The sequence below is a fragment of the Felis catus genome, chromosome A2, assembly GCF_018350175.1.
Source record: "Felis catus isolate Fca126 chromosome A2, F.catus_Fca126_mat1.0, whole genome shotgun sequence".
Lineage (NCBI taxonomy): Eukaryota > Metazoa > Chordata > Mammalia > Carnivora > Felidae > Felis > Felis catus.
Window position 1 is genome coordinate 57,026,133 of NC_058369.1, and position 15,137 is coordinate 57,041,269.

General features: G+C 41.6%; 1 long non-coding RNA gene across 1 annotated transcript; it reads right to left on the reverse strand.

The window, feature by feature from the left end:
* Window positions 1-2,302: 2,302 nt before the first annotated feature.
* LOC109497339 lies at window positions 2,303-8,502 on the reverse strand. Its single transcript, XR_002153455.2, has 2 exons — window positions 7,000-8,502; window positions 2,303-3,783 (listed from the first exon to the last, which is right to left on the reverse strand). It is a non-coding gene; the product is annotated as an uncharacterized LOC109497339 (long non-coding RNA).
* Between the last annotated feature and the right edge of the window lie 6,635 nt (window positions 8,503-15,137).

A 15,137-nucleotide genomic window follows, 5' to 3' on the forward strand; every position in this document is an offset into this window, starting at 1 on the left:
GAAAAGTATGGACACGCCTTTCCCTTGCCCTTTTCCCTTCACGGCTGAGAGGTGACTATGGCCAACAGCCACCTCAAGTTCAGAAATGGAAGAACTGAATTGTGAGGATGCTACACTCCCAGCTCTGGAACATCTAGCCCTGTGAAATGAGAGAGATAAACATGGTCTTTTTTTTTTTTTTTTTTTTTAATATAAGCGTTGAGAGGAATAGTTTTGCTTCTCAAACTTTATTTTTTTTAATGTTTATGTTGATTGAGAGTGAGAGAGAGGGAGAATCCCAAGCAGGCTCCGCGCTGTCAGCACAGAGCCCTGTGCTGAAATGAGATCATGACCTGAGCTGAAATCAAGAGTCAGACAGTCAACCGAATGTGCCACCCAGGTGCCCCAAGAAAGAAACCTAGTCTTGTGTAAGCTGCTGCATTTGGGAGTCTTTTATTACCTTTGTTAACCTTTACCATAAATAACACCTGTTCCCAAACAAGCAAGGTCATTTCTCACTCAAGTTGAGTATTTGTGAGACAGAAGTTTCTCACATTTCTGTATCTTTGTCCATTAAATCCCTGACTCTAGGATACAGAGATCATATATAACAGGATTCAAGAGGCATTACCTGTATTGATTGTCCTTCCAGCATCCATTCTCCCTACCCACTTACCTGAATTACATTTGGGGATCTTACGGTTCAGGGGAAGGGAACTGCATGCCCAGCTTTAAGAGCAGAATGAAAGAGCTAGGTTAAGCTAAACAATCCACACTATCTCCCTATGAATATTGATTGGTGGACTGAAAACCCAAGCAGTTGGTTAAGCATCTGACTCTTGATTTCAGCTTAGGTCTCACCAACTGTGAGATCGAGCCCGCATCAGGCTGTGCACTGACAGGGTGAAGCCTGCTTGGGATTCTCTCTCCCTCCCTCTCTGCCCCTCCCATGCTCTATCAAAACAAATAAACAAAACAAAACAAACCCAAGCTGACCCAAAGTTGAGTCTCAGGACTTGGCTTGCAATGCTGGGTAGAATACATCCTGCTAGACGCAGAGCAAATGTAATACCAGAAGCTGCTGTCAGCCACTCACACCCACCGCTCAGTCTTCAGTTATATAGACCAATAAACTCTCTTTAGTGTTGAAACAAGTAAAAGTCAGACCTACCAGTACTTAAAACTAAGAGCATCCTGATGATACCATTTATCTTGCCGCAGTCTGCTAATGTCCTTGCTGCGTGCACAATGATTCTGTCTTTGCCCATAGTGTTCCTTTTGCCTGCAGCACCCTGCCTCCACTCTGCAAATATTCCCTGTTTATGCCTACTTATCATCTGAGACAATTTAGACATCCTGGATTTATCATAGTTCCACCACTTAGTAGTTCTGTGGCCTTAGGTGACTTACACAACCTGTTTCATTTCTATTGTGAAATTGGCATAGCAGTATTTACCCTTCTGTTCTCATTTTTCATCACTCATGAAATTGGGACACTTGCCTTACAGACCTGTTATTAAAAAGAGGGAACAGCATATAAGGTGCTCAGAACAGATCTATGTAAACTTCTCAGTAACTATTTCAAAACTCAAAACCCCATGATCGGCAGTCAAATCTATTACGTGGCCTTACCCAACTCCATGTACAGCTGGGAGGCTCAGGGGCTTTGTAAGAGCTCTGTTAGCCTTTTATTTACTTATATATACATATATTTATTTATTTACTTACTTACTTACTTATATAAATATACAACCCTGAGATCAAGAGTCGTACGCTCTTCTGACTGAACCAGCTGGGCGCCCCTAGCTTTGTTAGTCTTTAAATCACCAGACTTAAGATTTACAGGTCTTGCCCTACTGGAATCCTATCTTGTTTTTTTTATCTCCACCCTATAGGTCTGGCTTGTGAGATATCATGGCTAAACGAATAAAGGAGCAAAGACAGTGACACTAAAGTGCCTTATTTTTGTGCCAACAGCCTCAACTTAATGCTGTGTTTCTTAGCCACCCTGTAAATTTGAACAGCATATTTGTAGTGCTAAGACTTTCTGTACTCCTATCCCAGTATCAGTCATATATATCTTATCTACCTATGCATCCACAATCAACGATCTATCATTAGATCACATCACTAATCCATAAGACCACAGCTATAAACTGGCCAGCAGGCTGAATTTGGCCTACAGTGTTGCTTTGCCCTGTATCATGTTATAAGAACTAGAAAATCTCACATAGAAATCCTGATATGAGGCAACACTGAACCCACATGCCTGCACAGTAATTGTCAATACAAGTGAAAAACCTTAATATTAAATCAGTCCATGTTGTGAGCATGTAATACATTTAATGCAATACATTTAATTGGGTAGGGGAAAAAAACCCTCTTTACGTTAAAAAGACATTTTCCAGTTCTGTCTGACCCAACAAGCAACACTCATTCATGTGTCCCCTAGCACCCATTTAAGGACCTCAATACTGCATTGGAGAGCAGGTGTGGCAGGCAAGCACCCCCTCCCCCACCCCTGGCCAAAGATGCCCACATTCCAATCCCCAAAACTTGTGAACATATCACCTTACATGGCAAATGGGACTTTGTAGCTGTAACTAAATTAAGGATCTTGGGATAGGGGAAGGTTATCCTGGATTACTCGATGGCCCCAGTGTCATCCACAAGGATCTTTATAAGGAGACCAAGGATCAGAGTCCAAGAAAGCATGACTACAGAAGCAGAGGTTGGAGTGAGTGGCCACTAGTCAAGGAATGCAGACATCCTCTAGAAGCTTGAAAAGGCAAGGAAGGATTTTCCCTTAGAGCTTCCAGAAGGAAAGCAGCCCTGTTTTTTCCGTTTAGTCCTGGAAAACCCATTTCCAACTTTTGCCTTCCAGAAGTGTAATAATTCAAAGTGTTTGAAGTCACTAAGTTTGTGGTAATTTGTTACAACAGCAATATAGAAACTAAAACAGATTTTGGTACCTGGAAGTGGAGTGCTACTGTAACAAATACCTTAAGATGTAGAAGTGGTTTTGGAACTGAAAAATGGACACAGGCTGGAAGAATTATGGGTATGATAGAATGCTTTCCACTGATTGTTACTACAAACATGAATGTTAACAATTCTGTCAGTGAGGACTCAGAAGGAAGTGAAGAGCCTAGTAGAAAATCTGTAGTCTTAGAGAATACATAAACAGACTGTGAATAGAAATACAGACACTAAAAGCACGGCTGGTGAGGGCTCAGAAGGAATTGGGTAATGTTATCGGAAACTGGAAGAAAGGGGAATCCTTATATGGTAGAAACATAGCTGAGTTGTACCCAACAGTTATGTGGAAGGCAGAACTTGCACATAACAAACTTGGATGTTTAGCTGAAGGGATTTTTTTCATTTCTTTTTGATGCTTATAGTAAAATGCAAGAGCAAAGAGATGAATCTAGGGAAGAACGGTTAAAACAGAACCTGAACTTAATGCAGAAATCTCAGCCTATCCACACTGCAAAAGATGCTAAAATTAGGAGACTCACAGGGAAGTGTGCTCTGGAGAAAAAGCCAAGGTGTGGTTGAGCCCCCTTTTTCTAGTGCCTCAGAATGACCAAAAGGTCATATTTGTCCACACAGATAGGTTAGGAGATTAGACGTGTGACTCGTGAATACTCTCAACCATCTCAGCAGAACCCAGGAATAGACATGGGATTACCCAGGAAAGTTCTGTGGAGGCACCTCTTGTCCAATGAAGTGAATTTCCGTGACATCCACAGAAGATCAAGGTTGAGAATTTTTATACCAGCCGAAACACTGCCAGCCTGGACTCTGAGGGATGGAGAAAGGATCAAATTAAAGAAGTCTGTTAAATTCCTGAAATTCTGTAAGCAGGAAACAAGCTGACAAAACTACTCAGCTATGAACAAGCGCTACCTTTCATGAAAAAGAAGGGAGGACTCAGGAAGGTAGCTTGAGCCCGGAGAATACCCTCAGGCCTTAAACTGGACACTGTTTGCCCAGCTAGATTTTTAAATTGGTTGAGACCAGTGACTCCTTTTTCCCTTTCATTTCTTCCCGTTTCGAAGGACCATGTCTATTACTGAGGTCCAATACCTATCTTACCATTGACATTTGGGGAGCAGATAACTTAAAAACCTGTTATAAAACCACAGATGGAGAGGGATTTTGCCCCACGATAGATCATGCTCAGCTCTTACCTAGACCTGATTTAGACAATGAGACTTGGACTTTGGAGCTGAGAGTTGGGAGGTTTTTTCTTTGGTGTATAATGGGTTGACACGTTGGGGATGCTGGGAGGAAATGAATGCATTTTGCATGTGAGATGACTGTGAATCTTTAGGGGCCAGAAGCCAGACTGAGGTAGGAAGAGTAATGCCCTGTCAGAGATGTACATGTCCTAATCCCCAAAACCTGGGAGTTACCTTACATGGCCAAAGGACTTTGGGGGTGTGATTAAGTTACATCATTAACAGGAACCTACTAATACAGTGATTGATTCCTTCACTTGGGGCAGAAAAAAAAAACCCAGAATGGATCTTGTAGAATGCTGTCCTTAGCAGAAAATAAGGATGTGACAATATGAGCATAAAATAATAAAAAGTAATTTGTAAAAGTCCATGGGTTCACAATTTTGCTACGTTAAAATATACAGGGGCACCTAGGTGGCTCAGTCGGTTAAGCGTCAGACTCTTGATTTCAGCTCACATCATGATTTCACATTTCTGGAGTTCGAGTCCCATGTTGGGCTCTGTGCTGACAAGGCAGAGCCAGCTTGCAGTCCTCTCTCTCCCCCTCCCCTGCACGTTCTTTCTCAAAATAAGTGAGCTTAAGAAAAAAAGCGTATGAGGGGCGCCTGGGTGGCTCAGTCGGTTGAGTGTCCAACTTCGGCTCAGGTCACGATCTCGCGGTTTGTGAGTTCAAGCCCGCGTCGGGCTCTGTGCTGACCGCTCAGAGCATGGAGCCTGCTTCGGATTCTGTCTCCTCTCTCTGCCCATCCCCCCCCCACCTCCCCCCACTGCTTGTGCTCTGTCTCTCAAAAATAAATAAATGTTTAAAAAATTTTTAAAAAGAGTGTATGAAAACTAGTTACAAAGATATGAACATGAAGTTCTTTTAAAGGAACTTATAATTATATACATGTGTACTTTTCGCCCGTGAACTGAATCAAAATGTCCCAAATCAGCTAAACAATCCAGAAAATGTATAAACTACACAAAGAACAAAAAGGTCTGATCAACACCTGTGGTCTAATATTAAATATTGCAAGACCACTTTGTTTCTAGAAAAAGGTCCAAACACTTTAAATGTGCTTGAAAGGGGGCGCCTGGGTGGCTGTGAGTTAAGCGTCCAACTTCGGCTCAGGTCCTCATCATGCGGTCCCAGTTTGAACCCCACATTGGGCTCTGTGCTGACAGCTCAGAGCCTGGAGCCTGCTTCAGAGTCTGTGTCTCCCTCTCTCTGCCCCTCCCCAACTCATGCTCTCTTTCAAAAATAAATATTAAAAAAATTGTTTTAATGTGCTTGAAAGATAGGGGCTAGGAGACCTGTTGTGTACGACCATATTAAGAAAAACTGTTATGAAAGAGGATTTGGGGCACCTGGGTGGCTCGGTTGGTTAAGCATCCGACTTTGGTCCAAGTCATGATCTCATGGTCCGTGAGTTCAAGCCCCGCATCAGGCTCTGTGCAGGCAGCCCTGAGCCTGGAACCTGCTTCAGATTCTGTGTCTCCCTCTCTCTCTGCCCCTCCCCCACTTGTGCTCTGTCTCTAGCTCTCAAAAATAAATAAATGTTAAAAAAAAAAATTAAAAAAAAAAAAAGAGGATTCAACCTCACTTCCAGAATCTGATTTTAATCACCTTTGGAATTCTGTCCTAACCTAGGGCTAACCAGCCCCAAATACCAGAAACTCCCACTGACAACCTGAGATGAGAGGACATCCACTTTCTCTTTCATCTGATTGTTTATACTCAAGAAAAAGCATTAAAAAAGGAATATGGTAGGGACATCTGGGTGGCTCAGTCAGTTAAGCCACCAACTCTTGATTTCGGCTCGAATCATAATCTCAGTTAGTGAGATCAGCCCCACATTGGGCTCTGTGCTCTCAGCTGTGCTGATAGCATGGAGCCTGCTTGCAATTTTCTCTCCCTGTCTCAAAATAAACATTTTTTTAAAAAATGGAATATGGTAGAATTATTAAGATCCTTAGGAAGGTGTATGACTGGAACATCACAAAGGCAGAAAAAACGTAAAGTTCTTAGTAAAACTTTAAACCATGGTATTTGTAGTGTTTCTGCTTAAAAATTTCAAAACCAGATTAAAAAAATTTTTTAAGTTTATTTTGAGAGAGAGAGAGAGAGAGAGAGTGAGCGAGCAAGCACGCAAGGGGGAAAGAGGCAGGAGGGAGAGAATCTTAAGCAGGCTCCACGCTCGGTGCATGGGGCTCGATCCCATGACTGGGATCACGATCTGAGCCGAAATCAAGTCAGTCGTTTAACTGATTGAGCCACCCAGGCATCCCAAAAACAGCCACCCAGGCATCCCAAAAACAGATTAAATTTCTATTCAAAGTTTAAATTTTGGATATATTTGGAACCAAGGCCTCAATGCCCGAGAAAAACTGATTTTCAAAATGTTGCTCAGGTTTAACAGAGTATGCATCAAAGTTTAAAATAGACTACTAAAAAAGTAATAAAATAGTAGACTGCTCCTCCTTGCACCAAATCATTAGAGAATCTCTCAATCAGGAGGAGCCAAGTAGCTGTTGTCCCTGGAGGGACGTGGGCTCTTCTCCAGAGTTTTCTACAGCACCACCTCCCCCATCTCCCAGCTGACCTGCTTCATTCATAGCACCATCTGCTGCCTTCCAAAGGCTCAGGAGTTAGTGGCATACATTAAAGGTGTCCCTGAACTGGTTCAGCCAGGTATTCTTTCAGACCTGCCAAACATCCTGAGAGGTATTCCTCTCAGTTGGCATGCGGCAATCTGGTGGCACTGTAGGAAGTTTGCATAAAAATAGTATGTACCATTTATTATTCCAGTAAGTGCTAAGCCCTTTGCCAATGTCTCATGTAATCCATCATAGTGATCCTGCAAAATAAATACAAGGTTTTCTCACTTTACAGATGAGGAAAGTGGAGCTTAGAAATCTTGCTGTTTCAAATGTAAGCCAACAACAGACTTAGAACTGAGATTCCAGTGAAGTCTGACACCACAGCCCATATTGGCTGCATGATGCCACTGTTTCAAAAATGAGCAAGGCCGTGAAGCTAAAATCAGGTTTTTGGAGGCATAGATACTGCAGTACCAACAGACCTTGGGGGAAAAAGTGCAAGATAATTTGCACAGCTTTTTTAAATTTTTTTAAGGTTTATTTATTTTGGGGAGAGAGCGAGTCAGCACAAGTGGGGAGGGGTGGAGAGAGAGGGAGACACAGAATCCAAAGCAGGCTCCAGGCTCCACGCTTATCAGCACAGAGCCCAACGCAGGGCTTGAACTCACGGACCGGACAGCAAGATCGTAACCTGAGCTGAAGTCAGCCGCTTAACTGGCTGAGCCACCCAGTCACCCCAGATAACTTGCACAGCTTTTAGAAGTCACATATATTAATTCTTGGGGTCTTCTATTCTGGGCTTGCCTTAAGAAATTTAAGGTCCTTTCACTAATTTGTTGTTTATAACTAAAGTATCAGTGTAGATGTTTATCATCCATGGCTGCTAAAACTATTTGGTGCAACGTTGATGGAAGACTTTATAATGGATAGAAAACACTGAAATCACTAGAATCTACTAACCAAGCTTAGTATCAAAAGTAAGGCAATCTGACATTACGTACCTCCTGATATGATGCAAAAGGAAGTATGCAGCACCCACTATGATGTATCTAGCCTAAAAAAATAATCAAAATATAATCAAGCTTCTAGATCTATTATTAAACTCGGGGAGATAAAACCGTATGAAACAATACGACAGGAATACAATCAGCCAAATGCAAGTCATTAGGAATTCCTCAATTTGTTTTTCCAATAAGGACAGGCAACTATTACAAATATAAGACATTACCAAATGCGATGTATATAGAACATTTGGATCCTGATCCAACAAACCAACTAGAAAAAATTAAAATGAAATCAAGTGGGAAATTCACGTTTCCTCCATACATTACCACTTACCACTTTACAAATATTCCAATTCCAAGGCATTTTTTTGGTTGATCTGATTCAGAAACCTAGTTAATGAAACACTGTAAGAAGTTGATATTAACTTGGCAGCTAGAATGACTATGAGCTAATTCTACAAACTGGCATGAAAATACTAGAGTGAATAGACTTTCTCTTCCATTCACAAGAGAGAATCATCAAAGGTTTTAGGCCAATGACCAGTTTTTGCTTCTGCTCTCAGCTGTAGTTTAAAATTTCAAAAAACATGGCACAAAAACAGACACATAGACCAATGGAATAGAATAGAAACCCCAGAACTAGACCCACAGACGTATGGCCAACTCATCTTTGACAAAGCAGGAAAGAACATCCAATGGAAAAAAGACAGTCTCTTTAACAAATGGTGCTGGGAGAACTGGACAGCAACATGCAGAAGGTTGAAACTAGACCACTTTCTCACACCATTCACAAAAATAAACTCCAAATGGATAAAGGACCTAAATGTGAGACAGGAAACCATCAAAACCTTAGAGGAGAAAGCAGGAAAAGACCTCTCTGACCTCAGCCGTAGCAATCTCTTACTCGACACATCCCCAAAGGCAAGGGAATTAAAAGCAAAAGTGAATTACTGGGACCTTATGAAGATAAAAAGCTTCTGCACAGCAAAGGAAACAACCAACAAAACTAAAAGGCAACCAACGGAATGGGAAAAGATATTCGCAAATGACATATCGGACAAAGGGCTAGTATCCAAAATCTATAAAGAGCTCACCAAACTCCACACCCGAAAAACAAATAACCCAGTGAAGAAATGGGCAGAAAACATGAATAGACACTTCTCTAAAGAAGACATCCGGATGGCCAACAGGCACATGAAAAGATGTTCAGCGTCGCTCCTTATCAGGGAAATACAAATCAAAACCACACTCAGGTATCACCTCACGCCAGTCAGAGTGGCCAAAATGAACAAATCAGGAGACTATAGATGCTGGAGAGGATGTGGAGAAACGGGAACCCTCTTGCACTGTTGGTGGGAATGCAAATTGGTGCAGCCGCTCTGGAAAGCAGTGTGGAGGTTCCTCAGAAAATTAAAAATAGACCTACCCTATGACCCAGCAATAGCACTGCTAGGAATTTATCCAAGGGATACAGGAGTACTGATGCATAGGGCCACTTGTACCCCAATGTTCATAGCAGCACTCTCAACAATAGCCAAATTATGGAAAGAGCCTAAATGTCCATCAACTGATGAATGGATAAAGAAATTGTGGTTTATATACACAATGGAGTACTACGTGGCAATGAGAAAAAATGAAATATGGCCTTTTGTAGCAACGTGGATGGAACTGGAGAGTGTGATGCTAAGTGAAATAAGTCATACAGAGAAAGACAGATACCATATGGTTTCACTCTTATGTGGACCCTGAGAAATTAACAGGAACCCATGGGGGAGGGGAAGGAAAAAAAAAAAACAGGTTAGAGTGGGAGAGAGCCAAAGCATAAGAGACTCTTAAAAACTGAGAACAAACTGAGGGTTGATGGGGGGTGGGAGGGAGGAGAGGGTGGGTGATGGGTATTGAGGAGGGCACCTTTTGGGATGAGCACTGGGTGTTGTATGGAAACCAATTTGTCAATAAATTTCATATTAAAAAAAAATAAATAAATAAAATAAAATTTCAAAAAACAAAAATCTTGCCCTTGAATTTTTGTCCGATTTAGAAAAAAGAAAAGTCTGTAAGCTCTGACCTCTGCCACATCTGTTCAGGTTCACTGTGTAGAAACTATCGCCCAAAAATATTAGTGGACAAGTGACCACAGCTTGGAGAGAAGTGTCACCTCACCTGTTAACACCATGTAACGTGTACAAATATAGTTTGACCCTTCCCAATTAAAAATACCACGTGGAAGCACTGAATGAATGCCCATCCAAGTGGCCTTATACCTAGATTAGCCAAAAATCTTCTGACGTTGAGCCATTCAACCAGGTGCAATCAATTCTTGATGAGAAGGCTCTTAAGAGCTCCAGTGATCATATAAGGCTGCCTCACAAATGGCAGGTGCATCAGCTAAGCAACAAGCACATTTGCCTATTGCATTGCTCATGGTGGCCTGATCCATCAAGTATAAATATACAGGCAGAATGACTGGAGATCCCAATTCTCCTTCCAGGGAACTGTCCCTCGTTCTATTCCACTTGCACCCACTTTAAGTGGAGGTCCCATTGTGATACCGTTGCTCCTATGACTATCATTTGGGGCACAAGAAGGCAAGCGAACTGCAACTAAGAATATCTGAAATGAACCTAAGGGAAAAGGATGGTTACTCTGGGAAGACAAAGCCATGAAGTAGCCACACTTAGGAAAGAAGTCCATCTCAATTGAAGTGGAAAAATTCATACTGAGAAGTCACTGAATTAACTAACTCTGTTTTTGCCTCTGCTTGGTCACTTAACAATGTTCCCTGGGGAGACAAGAGTAGTCCAGTTCTAGGCCCTTGGTTGGTGGGTCACACTGCAAAGTAACTACCAAGAAAAACGCAGTGCTGAAAACCAAGAACCACAATAGTAGGGAGAAAAAAGATCAGGAAATATCAAGACTAAAATGCATCCACACTACTCAACAGAATTGCAGCTATGTTCCTTGTAAAAGGTTTGTTGTGGGGTTGAAAATGGAATAGATGTGAAGCAGGTATGTTTAATGAATGTTCTTTCAGTTCTAAAGCAAGCAAGAAAGGATAATTATGTGTAAACCCCTGTAACCATGAGCATAAGCACAGGACTGAGTTTTCAAATTCCAACTGCACCACTGGGGCTATGACCTCAGTTACGTACCCCAGTGGTTTTCAACCCACTGGTACCGTAGAATCATCTAGAAGCTTATAAAACACCAATAGCTTAGGGACCCACCCAAATTAGACTTAGATGCCTGCAAGCCTAATTCTAGCAGTTACCAGCACCCAGCCACGAGGCTGTTAAGATTCCTGCTTCACTGCTTCACAGTCGCTCGCTCCGCACAGCAAGCACACCAGACTCACAACAGTACCCCCAGCACTTCAGGTTACACACAGGAAATACGATGTCTAATGCTTCCTAGGACATAACAGAATCCAACAAGAAAACCACGTGCTCCGAATCTTTTAGAGAACTTTGAAAAGTCATTAACTTAGACTGCCACAACAAATACTAATGCATATTAAAGCAAACACATCCAAAACAGAAAATAAAGAGACAGATGGTAAAAGTATGCACCAAACACTGAACTCCCCCCAAATATCAAGGTTTTACCTTGGGGGACTTTAAGTGCACAAGGTTACAAGTGCACCTGTACCAGACAGCAGAACCTAAACGTTTCCTGAAGTCGACTACCCAATGCCCTTTGATACTCATCAAAGCAGTACGTGCAAGTTTTTGTACATTGGAGTACAGTGCTGCACGAGACTCCTAAAAAAGCAGACGTGCTTCAGATGTAACCAGTGCATCACAAAATCACCTCCATCATTGCAATCCAGCATATCGGTTGTGTAGAGAGAATTCTGGACTTATCTACAATAGGAAAAGGAAGGAAGTATCAAAGCAAGGGGTGCCTGGCTGGCTCAGTCTGATGGGCACATGACTCGATCTTGGGGTTGTGGGTTTGACCCCATGTTGGGTGTAGAGATTACTCAAGTAAAACTTTAAAAAGAAGGGAAATTTGGGGGGGGGTCAGTCAGTTGAGCATCCAATTATTGATTTTGGCTCAGGTCATGATCTCTAGGGTCATGGGATCAAGCCCTGCTTCAGCTCCACACTCAGCATGGAGCCTGCTTGAGATTCTCTCTTCCTCTCCTCCCCCACCTCCCGTTCACAGGTGCATACTCTGTATTAAAAACGTTTTGGGGGTGCCTGAGTGGCTCAGTCGGTTAAGCATCCGACTTCAGCTCAGGTCATGATCTCACGGTTTGTGAGTTCAAGCCCCCCATTGGGCTCTGCGGCTGACAGCTCAGAGCCTGGAGCCCACTTCAGATTCTGTCTCCCTGTCTGCCCCTCCGCTGCTTGCACTCTGTCTCTCGCATTGTCTCAAAAATAAACATTAAAAAAATTTTTTTTTAATTTTCTTGAAATTTTATTTTCGAAGCAGAGAGACAGAGCACGAATGGGGGAGGGGCAGAGAGAGCCAAAGCTGACTCCAGGGTCCGAGCTGTTGGCACAGAGCCTGACACGGGGCTCAAACTCACGAACTGTAAGATCATGGCCTGAGCTGAAGTTGGGACACTTAACCAACAGGGCCACCCAGCCACCCCTAAAATACTTTTTTTAAATAATTTAAAAATAAGATGAAGTGTCACATCAAGAATGCAAAGACCAGTCAAATTAACATTTTAAAATAGTACCTAAAAGTGTAGTTTTCTTTGCTATGCATATCTAAGTTAGATGGGATGTTCAACTTCAAGGTTATTAAATAAGCTTTCTACCTCAAGCTAGGTGGACCACTACACTTCCCAGAAAAAAATGTCTCATACTCTATGATTAGAAAACCCAAGCATCTGACCCCGACTCTAGAATCGCTATTAAAAACAGGTTTCATGTAACATTTAACATGAAAAATCGTATTTATATATATACACACACACACACGTATATTATACGTGTGTGTGTGTATACACACACACACACTTGTTTTAGAAGTTTTGTTCCCACAACTTCAACAGAAACGGGACTATAATTTATATCAAGAAAACCAACTTTTCCTTTTGTGGCTTTTTTAGAGATACTTAACATTTATGAAGAACCTATGGTTTGGGGTACCCGGCATCATTCTGGGTATAACCTGGCTTTGCTGAGCTAGTGAGATTACATTCTACATCCCTAGCAATTGCACAACAAATTTATGAACTCAAAGCAACATCTGAACAAGGCATAATACGTGCTAAAAGCATTACGTGAAAAGATACTGGGGATGGAGACCGATTACTAAATTCTCAAGAGAAACACGTATCACTGCAATGAAAAAATAGTAGTCTTAAACATTATCGATAAAGGTCTGTATCAAAAGTAAAACTAATGAAATGCAACATTACATACTTTTAAAACATTCGTGCCAAAACAAGTTCAAGCTGAACCTAATAATCAGGACCCTACAGCAGGAAAAATAGAAGACATAAATAAGGTGACACCAGGAAGAAAAAATAATTAGTAAATACAGGACATTCAAGAAAACTGCTCTGGTCTCTTCAAAAACAAACCAAAAACCCATGGTTATGAGGGGGAAATGTAGGGAACTGTTAGATGAAGAGAGTCTAAATAAACTTATCAACCAAACACAACTTACATACCCTGACTCGATCCAGTTTGGAAAACCTGGCGATGTTGATTTTGGTACAACCAGCACTGTTTGAATTATTTTATTAAGGATCAGATGGTACTAGAGAAATAAGGTCAAATTTTCTATGATAATGGATTGCAATCCTTGTGATTGAGAGAGAACATCTTAGTTCTTAGGACATGTAAGCCACAATAAGAGGTAAGTGTCAGGTGTACCAACTTATTTTCAAATGGCTCAGCAAATGTTTGCTGTTAAATCTAGGTGGGGAGTAGAAAGTGTTCAATGTATTTTTTTTTTTTTAATGTAAGCTCTAAGCCCACTGTGGGGGTTGATCTTGAATTCAAGATCAAAAGTTGCAGGTTCTACCGACTGAGCCAGCCAGGCGCCCCTAAGTGTACAGATTATTCTTTTAACTTCTTCAAAATAGGTTTGTAGGCAAAAGCTTGCCATCTGATCCACTTAAGTCACTGATGAACCAGCTTCAAGAAGCTTAAGAGAAACAGCCATTCCAGAAGTAGGCAAAAAGGTAGCAAAATTCCATGAGGATGCTAAGATGAAATTTTATGTTACACAATGAAAAACTCATTGTAGTACCTTCACTAATCTTTCCATCATCCCCTCAACCCTTTGTCACAAGAGAAATCCTTGACCTTTTTATCTAGCCTGCAAGGATAGGAATCTCAGTCGGTATTATAGAAACGGAGGATTAGTTTCTTCCTAGTCCAGATCCCCCAGAGGAAGAATTCAAGTTTTCTTAACCAAAGGTGAAAGCTGCTAAATCCCCAAGCAAACCTCACTTTTGAAAGAACCATTCGCCAATCAAGGGAATGTTAATTATGGTCCGAAGTTTTTAAAAAGTTGCTTAAAACCAGGGCACCAGGGGGGGACTCAGTCAGTTTAAGCATCGACTCCTGATTTCGGCTCAGATCATGACCTCCCAAGTTCAGGAAATCAAGTCCCGCATCAGGGTCTGAGCTTCAGCCTGGAGCCTGCTTGGGATTCTCTCTCTTCTCCCCACTCCCCCACATGTGCATGCTCTCTCAAAATAAATACACCTAAAAAAAGTTGCTTAAAACCCACTCTTATAACAAACCATTAATTGTTACAGGAACAGCTCATTGGCTTCCAGCATAGCTAAGTGAATTTCCTAGAATTTTCATGTTGTACTTGCTCAATCATCAAGGTCAATGCAACTAAATGCTATCTTATGAAAGAACACTTATGTGGCCTGTGAATAGGCCCTCAGTTATGTTTATCAAAGAGCTTGGAACAAAAGGCTGCTAGGTACTACAAATGCAACACAAAGAACGGTTGTGTAAAGCAAAGCAGTTCTAAGTATCTCACTTGCTGGGTTTTTTAACTCGAGGCCAGAAACCTCAGGAAAATAGCCCCGTGTGCACCACCCCCAAACCTGAACTTAACTACATTTAACAGTGATCCCCTTGAAAACAGGTCTTCCCTTACACTGTTTATTTGCAGTAGAAAGAAAAATTATCAAGATGCTGCTTAGTTAACATCTGAGATATACCATTTGCTCAGTAAAAATATCAAATGAAAAAGGAACTTGTAAGCTTGTATTCGTAAGTGAACGGACCTACACGACAGGACTTCGCGCTTTTTTGCTTGCTTTTGACTGTTAATTTGACAAAGTAGGAATTAGCATAGCATGGCTGAGGCACCAACATCTTAACCGTGCAATGATATA